The sequence below is a fragment of the Urocitellus parryii genome (assembly GCF_045843805.1).
Source record: "Urocitellus parryii isolate mUroPar1 chromosome 13 unlocalized genomic scaffold, mUroPar1.hap1 SUPER_13_unloc_8, whole genome shotgun sequence".
Taxonomy (NCBI): domain Eukaryota; kingdom Metazoa; phylum Chordata; class Mammalia; order Rodentia; family Sciuridae; genus Urocitellus; species Urocitellus parryii.
The window spans coordinates 530,084-544,173 of record NW_027551776.1 but is presented as its reverse complement, the minus strand read 5'-3'; positions in this window follow the sequence as shown (position 1 = coordinate 544,173).

Genomic DNA, 14,090 nt, shown 5'->3' with positions numbered 1-14,090 from the left:
TTGTCTGAGAATGTCTGCTTCCCATGCCTTAAGGGATATTTTCCACATGCTGAATCATCTCAACTTTCCCATAACAATTTCTTCTCCAACATGAATTCCCTGTGCTGTGATGAGGTGGTTTTAGTATGCAGCCCATGGCCTGGAATCAAGTCTTTGTGACATCAAAATGTGCTAGATGACATGGCACAACTTAGCATCCTCTTTCTGTCTCAAAAGCTAGGCCAACAGTTTTAAGCTGATATGATATGATAGATCTAATATTCTATTTATATTTTATGCTAAAAAATTAAGTGAAACAGGAAAAAAGTAAAAGAAAAATGAGTTTATACTAGGTCAAAATTTGGAAATTACTATTGTAAGCAGGAGTTTTCTTACTAAACATTTGTTCCATTCAAATGAAGCTAAGTAGTTTCACAGTGATGTTATAATGTGCATTTCTTCAAACATACATGAAGTTGAGAAATTATCAAATGTTCATAAAACATTTTATTTTTAAAAGTGGCATTTCAGTATGTTTGACTATTTTTATATAAATTGTTTTATTTATTAATTGGTTATTTATTTATTTATTGGTTAATAAGATTGGTGTATAATATAACATTATAAACTGTTTGTCATATATAATAAAATTTTCCTCTATTCATGTTTGGTCTTTTTATGGCATTTTAAAATTTCAATTAAATTTAATTTATTAATTTTTTTGCAGCATGTGAACTTGGTTTTTAAACATAAATACGCAGTCTAGCATTATATACATGAAAACTCTCCTCCTTTGATTTTGTCCCTATATTTTCTCTATAGTTGTTTTATTTTAAATCTTTATTTCATCATAGATCTATTTTAATATAAAGTGTGAAGGATGGATCTAACTTTATGTAATTCTAGATGGCTATCTGTTCCAGTACCATTTATTGAATAATTCATTTTTTCTCACTGAATTGAATTGCCACACTCATTATATGCTAAATCTGTAATTTGGATTTGTAATGGGCCCAATTATGTTTCTTCACTGATGTCTCTATTAAAGTGCTAGTATCTAACTGCTGGAATCAAGTTTTATAATGTATTTTTCTAACTTGTAAAGCTAATTCTTATTACTGTCTTTTTACTAATTGTCTTGGCTATTCTTATACATAAATATTTTAAGATAAAATTGAAATGATTTCATTTTACTTAGAGGATAATTTAAGGAGAACTAACAGCTTTATAATATTGAGTCTTGATATCCAAAGACAGTTAAAGTCTTCCATTATATCCTTCAATGATGCTTTGAATTTTCTTCATAAAGAGATTAGAACTTTTCTTGTTAACTTCTTGCCACATATGCTATTAAAATAAGGCTCAATTTTCCTGTATTTTGCACTTGTCATATACATAGGAATACATATGTAATAATTATACCTAGAATTTTATATTATGTAATATATTTATATAATTTTAAATTATTTTAAATTAAATTACTTTCTCCAGGAGGAGCTTAACATTGCTTATAATTTATTTATTATTTTTAGAATCTTAGCTTACATTTCCCAGAATCAAATGATGATTGTTTTATTTCTTCCTAATATTTTACTTCTTTTTATCCTTCCTTCTCTAATTTAATGTGCTTGATAACTATTGAAATCAGAAATACAGGCTTAGGAAAATGATCTAAAATATTGGAATGAAGATTAAAAAAGAAAGTCATTGCCAGCAGAGTAAGGGCAAATACAAGTTCATTCTCTTTGGATCTAGGTATGAGAGATGACAGAAATAGAAGTCCAGAACCCTAAAATGTATGAAGAAGAAATTTGGAAAAGAACATGTGGAACATGCAATTGATATGATATAAAACATAAGTTTAAGCATTTAATCATCTCTGGATAACAAATTGCTCTGGGTCCTGATATGTGTATATATTGAGAGGAGGATGTCAGATACAATCTCATGTTTGTTTTAATTTTTTTTTTCTAGAAATTATTTTAACTTGCCTTCTCAGAGACTAGAACATTTCGAGAAAACCAGACAAAATTAAAGTATGCAATATCAAATCATAGGAGGAAACTTATCAGATTAACCCAGAAACAATAGCAGTGAATTTAAAAACAAAAAACTCTGACATTAAATAGTCACATTATTCCTTTCTTAGCTATTTGAGATGGACCAATTTCTTATTGGGCCTGCCAGATTTGGATTCAATCAAATTCGGGGAGACATAGCAAATGTTCATGCCTCATCTACTTGCTTTCTAAGTTTCTCTGGGCATGGAGGTAGTAACCACCAGCCATCTCCCTGATGTATTGGGGACCTAGATATTTAGTTTTTCCCCTAGAATAGTTCAACTTTGTGCTTCCAAAAATCCATGCAAATCTCAGGTCTTGGGTAAGTCTTTGACTGTCAATATTGTATCTCAGTGGAATCTTTTTGTTACTCACCTCTCTGATCCAATATTCTATCTAGCAAGTCCCCCTTTGAATTCCAGTGATCCTAAACTTTTTTGGATTATATTGGAGCCCTGATGACTTCTGCCTTTCACCACTGCTTTGGTTACAAACTGTGTAGGAGTTGAGATTTGCTCCCTATCTCCACTTAGCCACCTTGTCAACCTCAGATTCTCATTTTTCAGTAGCACAAGCATGTGAAGGTACCAGTTAACAAAACCACGACTGAAGATCAACAACATTGAAAACTCTGTATGTGCTGGTTTTGTGTAAATCACCAAGCATAACATTTAAAATGGAGTATGTTATTTAATCACCACAATAAGTTTGTTTATCCCACAGATGAAGAACCAACCTTGTTAGAAGTTACCGGTTACTGGTTCTTATTTTAATAGCATGTTCTGTAGGACTTTAATGACTTGGCCCAGATTATAAATTAATCCTAAGATGTGCATTTATTTTCCATGATATTTAGGAAATCAGAAACAAATATCCATTTCCACCCAAATTAATTTTTTAAAAAATGTATCAATAAAAGCCCATTTTCTAAAAGATTGATTTAAATAGAACACTCAGGGAAGATTAAACACAAACACAATCCAATCAAAGAAAATGTATTGATTGCTGATGGTAAATTCTACAGATTTACTATATGAAAAGGAAAAGTATACTCTCTAAGAAACTGAGACACCTTCTTATCTTTCACATAGCATGGACTCTAATAAAATGCTTAAGATAAAAACTAGCATCCCAGATCTGAGAATTCATTGCCAGCCTGTGGCTGTGCACAGAGATCTTCTGGCTGCTGGCTTATTCCCATGGCCATGTACTGCTGTTATGGGCCAGGCTATATGGGCAATGACTGAACAGACCTCATTTTACCCAGAGACTCCATGTCATATAAGAAATGCTTCTCCCATCAGAACACTCCGCCTCTGTACCTATCAATAGTTTTTAGCATAGCATGTTTGGCAAAACAAAATTCTTATACATTGTAACATTTTTCTCTCTTTGGTTCCCATTTTTTTTTTTTTTGGACAATGGACCCAGAGAGTGTTTGTCTAGGCATTAGTAACCATTCTCTAACTTGTACTCAACTAGGGTCATTTTGACCCACTTCCCTCTGTTTGCTTGCTGCTATGCCAACCTGAAAAGTCCTGTGGGAAATACCAATGTACCCATTGAATTGTTTTGCTAACTGCTCAAATCAGCTTCTGTACCCCTGCTTGCTTGCAGCTATGTCAACCCGCATGTGGTTTTTGGCTTTAAAGACCCCAAAATGCTCAGGTGTGTGGCTATTCCTTGCAGAGACTGTTATGGGTCCTGTGAGGAGTAGTCACCAACTGGTGGGCTAAATAAAGACTCACCAATTCAAACAAAATGGACTTGGTATGTTTCTTGAGTGGTCTGCCCCATTACAGTGCTGGAGAAGCCTGATGATGCTTGAGACCCTGGAAAGGTGCAGAGGTCACAATGAGATTACTGTGGCTTTCAGACTAGGCTCCACATCTGCTGGTATCTATCAAAGCACAAATATGAAAGAAAAGACAGAAAGATTTCTGTAACCAGGAGAGAAATGTGCAAGTTGGGAAGATTTCTCTGAGGGAAAAGGTGGCAATTTGTTTTAAATAGTGGCAGGAAGAGAAGGCAGAAGTCATCAGGGCTCCAATATGGTCCACAAAAGCTTAGGATCACTGGAATTCAAAGGGGGAACTTGCTAGATAGCAGCATTATGTGAGTCACATGCAGCTTCTGTGGGGTATACCTGGTGACTTAGAACAGGACCAAACAACAATTGTGCACTTTATTGCAACAGAGATTTTCTTTATCACTTAATCAGTGTTCCCATTTTCTGTCATTGTTTAGCCAAACTGAGAAACTTACCTCATGTGGTTATGTAATTAGCTTTTTAAAATACAAAACATACCCTGAAGTGTTTAAAGCAATTACACACCAATTTCACTCACTGTTCTGCTATAATGAGTAAGTGACTCATAAAGAATGCCCTGGGGACCTACTGAGATCACATAGTATATGTGTAAAACAAAATTTAATCAACTTACCATGAAACTACTTTAAATAGAAAGATCTAGAGATAAATTATTGACAATAAGACATTTTAAATACTCTATTGTTGTCACCACTACAAATACTTTGTAAAGAATGATGGTCATTGTTCAAAAGACAGCATTCTGGTAGAGATTTTATCTAGGATGCCCAAGGCCTTAGATTCAATCCCTGGCACCAGAAAATGAAAAAAAGTTTATGACCACAATGTCTAGTTAAGATTCATCTCACCCTAATGCTACTAAAAAGTAATTTTGTCACACCTGGGTAGAATTGTCAAGGAGGATTTTGATTACAAAAATGTCTGAGCTTGGTAAAAAATCCCAGTGGTAATCTAAAGGAAAGTGTCAAAAATAAAAGGAGCAAGTCTATCTTGTTCCTAATACAAGGCAGGCAGCTTGTAAGGGGATGGCACAGTTACAGGCTTGGAGCTTTCTAGGAAACTGAGGCAGTGTGAAGACCCCTTCTTCAAACTCTGATTCTTGTGATAAAGTTAAAAAGATTTCAACTATTTTACTTAGAGAAACAGGAGTAAATTTATTGATGGAGCAGGAAAAGGTAAAGGTGGCAAACTCAAGGAGAGGGTGGGTTTTCTCAGAAAGGAGAGAGACCCCTTGCCTCTTCTGCAATTCAGTTTTATTGGGGATCCCAGGGAAGTTCCCAGAGAGTCTTTTTAAGGTCCACTTCTTGATTTTTGACTGACAACAAAATGATATCAGGCTTTCAAGTCCCCACTACCATGAAAACTCTATGTAACTTTGACCTATACAGAGCAGTTCTAATTGGATTCTTAATAATTTTCACAGGTTTTATGGTTAGAAGGAATTATATTTTGAATAATGATGTTCATCACATTCTACCACCCTTGCTAATCCCCTGCCCCCTCTCTTTCCCTCCCACCCCTCTTCCCTATCTAGAATTCATCTAATCCTCCCATGCTCCCATTCCCTACCCTACTATGGGTCAGACTCCTATGTCAGAGAAAACATTCAGCATTTGTTTTTTGGGGACTGGCTAACTTCACTTAGCATTATCTTCTCCAAGGCCATCCATTACCTACAAATGCCATGGTTTTATTCTCTTTTAATGCTGAGTAAAATTCCATTGGGTATATATACCACATTTTTAAAATGTATTCATCCACTAAAGAGCTTCTAGGTTGGCTGTATAGTTTAGCTATTGTGAAATGTGCTGCTATAAATTTTCCCTGTAGTGTGCTGTTTTTAAGCCCTTTGGGTATAGTCCGAGGAGAGGAATAGCTGAGTCAAATGGTGGTTGCATTCCCAGATTTCCAAGGAATCTCCAGACTGCTTTCCATATTTGCTGCACTAATTTGCAGTCCCACCAGCAAGGTATAAGTGTACCTTTTTCCCCCACATCCTTGCCAACAGTTATTGTTGTTTGTCTTCATAATAGCTGCCATTCTGACTGGAGTGAGATGATATCTTACAGTAGTCTTGATTTGCATTTCTCTAATTGTTACAGATGATGAGCATTTTTTCATATATTTGTTGATTGATTGTGTATCCTCTTCGGAGAAGTATCTGTTCAGGTCCTTGGCCCATTTGTTGATTGAGTTATTTATTTATTTATTTATTTATGATGCTTAGCTTTTTGAGTTCTTTTTGGGAGGGGGCAGTTGATTAGCAAGGATGGTGGAATGTGATAGACATCAGTATCCAAAGTACATGCATGATGACTTGAATTGGGTGTCAACATAATTTATATGTAAACAGAGATATTAAACATTGTGGTATATATGTGTTATAAGAATTGTAATGCAAAAAAAAAAACACACCAAAAAACTAAAACAACAAAACAAAACAAAAACCCAAAGTACATGTATAAAGTCATGAATTAGTGTGAACATACTCTATATACAGATATGAAAAACTGTAATCTATATGTGTAATAAGAATTGTAATGCATTCTGCTGTCATGTATTTAAAACAATAAAATCAATAAAACAACAACAACAACAACCACACACACACACAAAAGAAGGAATCATACTTATCTTCTAGGATCTGGTTTGTGAAAAGGGTCACAAAAATCTCTCCCTTCAAAGTAACTTGAGTTCCTCTTATCAACATGATTTCCTGTCTGCATTTCCTTACAGATAACAGGTAGTTGGCTGAGGAATGTGACATATCCTGTCCACTTAGGCCAGGCAAGGCTGCAGGTAAATTGCTTTTTTTTCAAAGAAAGAGTGTTGAGGTCAGCACATTGGAACTAATTTATATAATTATTCTCTTCCCACCATCTTCATCTGTCTGTCCCCTAAAATTACAAAGGAGTTGGATTAAACCTTCCGTAGTTCCTAGTGCTATCAGTACAGAGGTAGGAAAGGGAGGGTCAAGCTTCAAAGAAACAGGGGCTGTATGAAATCTTATGGAACCTTATCTTTTTTACTTCTTTCTTTTTATCTTGAAGAACTTGGATCCAAACTGCTGTTGTAGATCTTACATGAGGGAAGCAGCACAGTTTATAATTCTCCCAATAGCCTGCACTACCTTCTCAACCTAAGGGAAAAAATATTAACCCAAAGGGTCTACTCAGAGACCCTTTCTGGAAATTTGACCTTTGAATTTAGAGGGGCAGCTTCTCAGAGCACTGAATGCCACAGCACCATTTTTGGGTACAGATGAATATGCTCCCTCTAAACCAGGGTGCTCATGGAATTCTCTTGTGAGAAAAATTTAGTGTCCTTCTGATGATATGTCCTATAGACATGTTATGTCCTATAAGATGATAAAATTTCTATAGACAAGCAACAAAGCCTTGGTAGCATCACAGGACAACTCATTACCCATATGTATGTGCCATTAACAAACTTATAGTCCTGAGGGTTACAAAGTACAGCACATACCAGTATATATAGTACATAGTACTTGCTAATGATAATAACAATGTTCCTAGTTTATGTATTTGCTATACTATTGAAAGACCCTAGCCCAGTTAGCCCAGTTACCTAAGGCCAAGATATGAAATCAAGATACCGGGCTTGTCATAAACAGGCTCAGATGCAGGATGTGCTTTCCATATAACCGATTGAGAAAGGACAGAGCACCCACATCCTGAGGCATGAATGAATAAACAGGAACAGATAAGCAGGAACAGAAAGAATAGAATGCAGATCTGTGGTTTTTGGAATGCAGACCTGTACCCCCTAGGTGGCCTATATGCTAGATTTAAACAAACCAATAAGAAACCTGTTGCTTCCCGCACGCGAAACCTGTCCCAAACCCTATAAAAATCTCTGTATCCCCAAGCCCGGTGTGCCAGTTCACCAAAGCTCCGGCTGAGGTTCTGCTGGGCACCCGCAGGCACCTGTGTCTCAATAAACCACCTCGTGCTTTTGCAGCCAGTGTTTCGTGTGATTCTCCTTGGACAGGGTAACAGGGTGTCTTTCACTATACTTTTTATCATTTTATTTTAGAACATGCTTCTTTTACTTATTAGTAAAGTTCATTGTAAAATAGCATGCCATATTAAGTCAGAACTTCCTCATGCATCTGTTAATTTCATTTCTTGATTGCATCAAGAGGCCCAGTTGACCTGTGTAAGCTAGGCTTATGTAAGGGACTCTATGTTTTTCCCCAAAAAATGCAATTTCCTAAGATGAATTTCTAAGAATGTATCCCCATCATTAAGTCATCAAGAATATAATAAAATTTCACATTAATTTTTGTTATTTATCTCAGAAGAACCTGAATCACTATCTGCCCTAAGTAAATAATATGCCATATTTCTTTTTCAACCACGCTTTTTAGGCTTCTGCCATATTCCATTCAAATTCTGTTGGGGCACTTTTTATTAAATCTGACCTCCATACTTTAGTTACATGGCTTCTGTGACCACATCATCACATAGAAAATTTAAGCTGCATTTTTGATGAATATGGCATATGGTTGATTTTTACTTTATTACATAGACTTCTGCTTGCCAGCCATCTCTAACCCTACTATCATTAACATATGCAGCAATTCAGTATAATTAACTCTTGTTGGCTTTACAAAGCCAGTGATTAGAAATCAGAGATAGAGAACTAAATAAACTACAGTCCTTTTTCTATGAAGCTTAAAGTCAGAATGAGAAAATTTATATGACCTGTATATAAATGAATATAGTAAAAGAGAAATGTGAAAAACAAAAAAAAAAACAGTTCCAAAATATAGGAAAGGAAAGGAATGTTTAAGATAGTTAATTGGAAGAAGTTATAATTTTGAGTGGGACCATCAAATTTGTGACAAATTTTTAAAGACAGAGATGGAATGATGTTCCACAGAATACTGCACAAGGAAGGTCACAGGTAATGATCACAGAGGGACTCTTTCAAAGATTTGAACAGATCTCTGACATGCTGTTTTATCATCACTTTGCATTTAGAAGTCCTTCCTGTCTCTTTCTCCCTTACCAAGTAGGTGATTTTCTTGTAAGCTACTCTGTGGAGGGCTTCTGTTATGGTCAGAATTCATGACTTTCATGATTGGCAGCTAATAACAAACTGTCTACCCCTTCTTTCTGTTCATGTGAACTTATGAATTCACATCATCTATTCCCCCCCCCCTTACTCTTCAGGTTAGTATCCATCATACATGTGGAATGTTCTGTTGGCTAAGTATCCTATATCCCTCACTTCTGATTTAGGTTTTGATGTACTTGAAAACAAGAATTTTTTTCATGGTTTATTTTAGCAATCTTTTATAATGGACAATAATGAGCCTAGGGTTAGCTAGAGATCATGTTAATATTTCACATGTCTCAAAGCCCATAGGCAGAATAGTGTGTGAAAAAAGATTGCAGATCACTCAAACATAGTCATGGGTGTGTTCTCATTGACAGAGAAAGAAACTGGCACCTTGTTTGGTGAGGTTGTCCTCTGGCCCTTCATAATCTCACAAGGTCTAATAATGCTCTATGACAGCAGTGGGACCTAGAGTTGATGGCAACAGACATTATATATAATATACAAATATAATAACCACATAGACCTTAGGTTTGTAGGAGCATTGAAAAACCTCCACTTCCTGTAGCTTCCCCTGGGAAGGTGGAGGTTGGAGCCCCTGAGCTGTGTCTGACTCATACACTCACCATACATAAAAGTAGAGTCAGTCGGAATCCCCAACATGCATGAACTGACAGGAAAGTTTTTAGATCTAGTATCCTACCCACTTTCTGTGCAAATGATCATATAAGCCATGAGACCTCCTTCAAAAGTGTTTCTTCTATCCTCCTAACATCAAATTGGTCTTAAGTTTTGAGTTGAATGGTTACAATTTCCCCTTATATTTAATTACAAGTTTTCTTCCCACAATTTGACTTTTCCTTACTGTAAATATAGGGGTAATATGAGATTCCTAGTCACACTAAGCTAACTAGTTTTTTTTTCCAAATTTCTATCCAATACTTTCTTATTTTTTTAAAGATATTTTATTAGTTGTTGGTGGCCCGTTATTTATTTTCATGTGGTGCTGAGAATGGAACCCAGTGCCTCACACATGCTAGGCAAGTGCTCTACCACTGAGCCACAGCTCCCACCCCAATACTTTCTTATTATCATTATTTAAAATTACTGAACATTTCAAACCAGCTCCCTAATAGTGGAATGTATAGATGTTAACATATTTTGTCTTGTGAAAATAGAGAAAAAAAAACCCAATTATAGATGTCACTTAAAAATTGTTTTCCATCACCTATGTCTCTATTTTTCTGTCATTTTTTACACTCTAAAACTTTATAACTACCTTTGAAGATGTACCAGGCTCTGCAACTTTTTCATGTATTTTTCAGAATACTCTTAATTAGGCTTATTCTAACAATAATTTCTATTTTCTATTTTCTTTTATTGCTTGAATATCATTAAGAAAATATTTTTAAATGGTTTATGATACTATTTTATTCTACTCTAGGCTGGTTTTTATTTCTTTAAGTTTTTTTATTGATTTTAAAAAAATGACAGCAGATTATATTACAATTCTTATTACACATATACTGCACATTTTTTCATACCTCTGGTTGTATATAAAGTATGTTGACACTAATTTGTGTCTTCATACATGTACTTTGGATAATGATGACCATTAAAAACAGCACACTACAGAGACACAGCCACATCAATGTGGATATATGTTGTTCCAGGATCTTCTAGCTTTCAGGGTCTTTGTTGAAAAATCTGCCATTATCCTAATTGGTTTTCCCTTATGTGTAATTTGGTTACTTTCTCTCTTGGCTTTTAAAATTCTCTCCTTATTCTGTATTTTGGACATTTTTATTATAATGTCCCTTGGTGTGGATTTTTGTGATTTTTGTACATTCAGCATCCTGTAGGTTTCTTGAATTTGGATTTCTAATTCATTCTTCATGCTTGGAAATTTTTCTGATCTTATTTCTTTGAATAGATTGTTCATTTCTTTGGTTTGGACCTCTATGCCTTCCTGTATCCCAATAACTCTTAAATTTGGTCTTTTTATGCTACCAATATTTCTTGAGTGTTCTGCTTATGTTTTCTTACCATTATCACTGTGGGGTATATGATCTTTTTAAGATTATATATTTTTTCCTCATTGTCTGATGTCCTATCTTCCAATTGATCTATTCTGTTGGTGATGCTTTCATTTGAGCTTTTAATTTGGTTTATTGTTTGTTTTATTTCAAGGATTTCTGTTTGTTTGTTTTTTTGTATAACCTCTCTTTCCCTGTTGAGGTGATCTTTTGCTTCCTGAATTTGTTTGTGTAGCTCATTGTCAAAGTGAGCTTTGACTGCTTGTATTTGCTCTCTTATATCTTCCTTGAGTTCACAGAACACTTTAACCATGTATATCCTAAACTCTTTCTCTGTAATTTTTTCTGTAATGGCTGCCAATGATTCTAATGATGTGATGTCTTCATTTGTTTTGGGTACTTTCTTCCCTAGTCTTTTTATGTTGCTCGTGTGTCTTCTTTTTCAGCTCTGTGGGTCTGGGGTGTTATCATGTTTACCCTATAGATTTGTAGTGCTCTTGTAGAGATCCAAGATCTCTCCTTTGTGGGGAAATACAATGTTAACAGATCCCAATATCAACAATATATTACCTATAAACAATTTGTTTGTTATTAAGATGTTTACAGTTTTGTCTCAATGTACAGAAATGTTGGATTCAATTATTATCTGAAATATAATCAGTAGTTTTGTAAAAAACATTTATGGTTTCTACACCCCACCCCCAGTTCATTCTGAACAATGAACTGGAGGTGGGGTGTAGAACGATATACTGAGGAAGAAGCATATGAGGACATAGAGTTAATGTATCTTAGGAAATGTGAAAGAGAAATCTAATGAAGAGGGTTAGTAGCAAGCAAATACTCAGAAAGTAATTTAGGGTAGACAAGTGCATGGGAAGATAGTAGAGTACATAAAACAAACACATTTATGTATATAGAAAAATACAGAATGTTAAAATAGTAAAATTTTCAGGGGGAAATAAAAATGAAAGAAGAAAAAAGAGGAAAAAAATGGAATATACAACACTTCTATATTATAGTATTCAGATGACTCAGTACTCAAAATCCCATTTCATGCGAAGTTCTTGGTTTCACATGTGTTGGGGATGTGAGGGCTGGAGGATAGAGGGGTAGAAGAGAAAGAGAAAAAAAAAAAAACCTCAAATGGAGAAATCAGGGTTGTTTCTAGTTTTAGAGATCTGTGTATTTTCTGCTTCTCTTCTCTTCCAGTAGGTGGGTTTGTCTGTTGTAAGCTGGTGTCTCTGCCCTCAGAGGCAACCAGGGTGGGAAGACTGGTCCTGGTGTAGGGTGTCTGGGAGCAGGAAATGCTACCTGACAGTCCCTGCAGGGAGATTGCACTTCCCCAGTACTATCTCCCTCTCTTGCCTGGAGATTTTTCAGTTCTTGGTCTCTCTGTTAAGCTCCAACTTTAGTCCCATCTCCCTCTTACCTAGCAGTGACCAACTGTGGGACTTCTCACACCAAGGCTCACACCAGATGTGCAGCACCCTGGTCGCACTGCACACCTGCCCAACTGAGAGCATTTTTTTTGTGTTGAGTGGGGTCATTGTGCCGAGTTATCACCAGTGGGCAGTGGCAGGGAGTTGGATACCTGGTACCTGGCCAAATGAAGAATTGATCTGGGAGCTGCCCCCACCCAATATGGTGAGAAAGGTTATCCAAGATGGAGGTGGTCTGTTTCCAGTGCTGGGGTATCTGGTGAGATGGGGGGAGCCAGGCAGTGGCATTGTGTTGTGTGTAGGTAGTAGCTGAGTGACCTGTGTGGGAGCGTAGTGCAGTCTGGAGTTTTGCAGAGGTGCTGATATGTGATTCTGCTAAGATGCTTGGGAGCAATGTGTGGGCTAGAACTGCGGGCTTTGAGTTTTGGAAGCCAGGTGTCTGGAGTCCTACTCGAATGCTGAGGCTTGAAGCCCAGGATGGGGGTCACAGTGTTGGTGATTTTTGCAGCAATCAGCTGTATAGGATTCCTCTTACACTCTCTGAGTTGCAGTATTCTGACTAGGTGTGATCTGGGTCATAGAGCTACATGGCATGCTGCTTCCCTCTGGCCCGCCATCTTTCTTCCCCAAAAGCTCTTTACGTCTTAAAAAAAAAAAAATAGAAAAAAAGTAATGAACTGGGTGTAATGAATCATGTGTATAATTCCAGTAACTCAGGAGGCTTGGGCAGGAGGATCACAAATTAAAGGCCAGTTTGAGCAACTTAGTGAGGTCCTAAACAATTTATCTCAAACTAAAAAATGAAAAGGGCTGGGAATGTAGCTCTGACTTGGATTCACTCTTGAATATGAGAACTAAATAAATAAATAAATAAATTAGAAAAGGAAAAAAATCCTTAAATGAAACATCGCTTTTTATACTAAAACTTAAAAATAATTTATCGTCCTCAAATATATGTTTCTATCCTGTTCTTAGAAAAGAAACTTTTTTAACATATAGAAACTACATAATTAGAAATCCACTTAAATTTTAAGCTATCCATCTATTTAGCATAATAATAATACCTTATCTTGAATTCATAAGAGTTTAATAACCTTTCAAAATTAAACTTCTGATGAATTTTTAATGAAAATAAAAAGCCCTAATTATTACAAAAAGCATAGGTTAAGGATTAAATGATGGTTCTCTAAACTCTTGAATATGTAGCTGCTATTTTTTTTCAATGCAGTTATTTTTTCCCCCTGGACCTAACATATACCAGGCCATGCAAGCTACACTCAAACCTTGTGCTATGTATTGATTATGTGTTCTTGCCAGGAGAATATGGGCCTCTGGCAGCTATACCATCACTAAATTTGGCTACAGGATTGTTTCTATGGTGAGCCACAGGGAGCAGTATCTCTGTGTTGACAGATGAACAGAAGTAGTATGATTGGATAAAGAGTGTCAAAAATATAGTGAGATAGGAGGAATAAATTCGAGTGTTCAACAGTGGAGTATAGTCTATACTATGGTGTAGTCTAGTATATCCTAATCATATACACACACAACATTTTGTTTATCCATTTGTTTGATGATGGGCACCTAGGCTGGTTTCATAACTTGGCTATTATGAATTATGCTGTTCTAAACATTGGCATGTACTTATCAGTATAGTAGT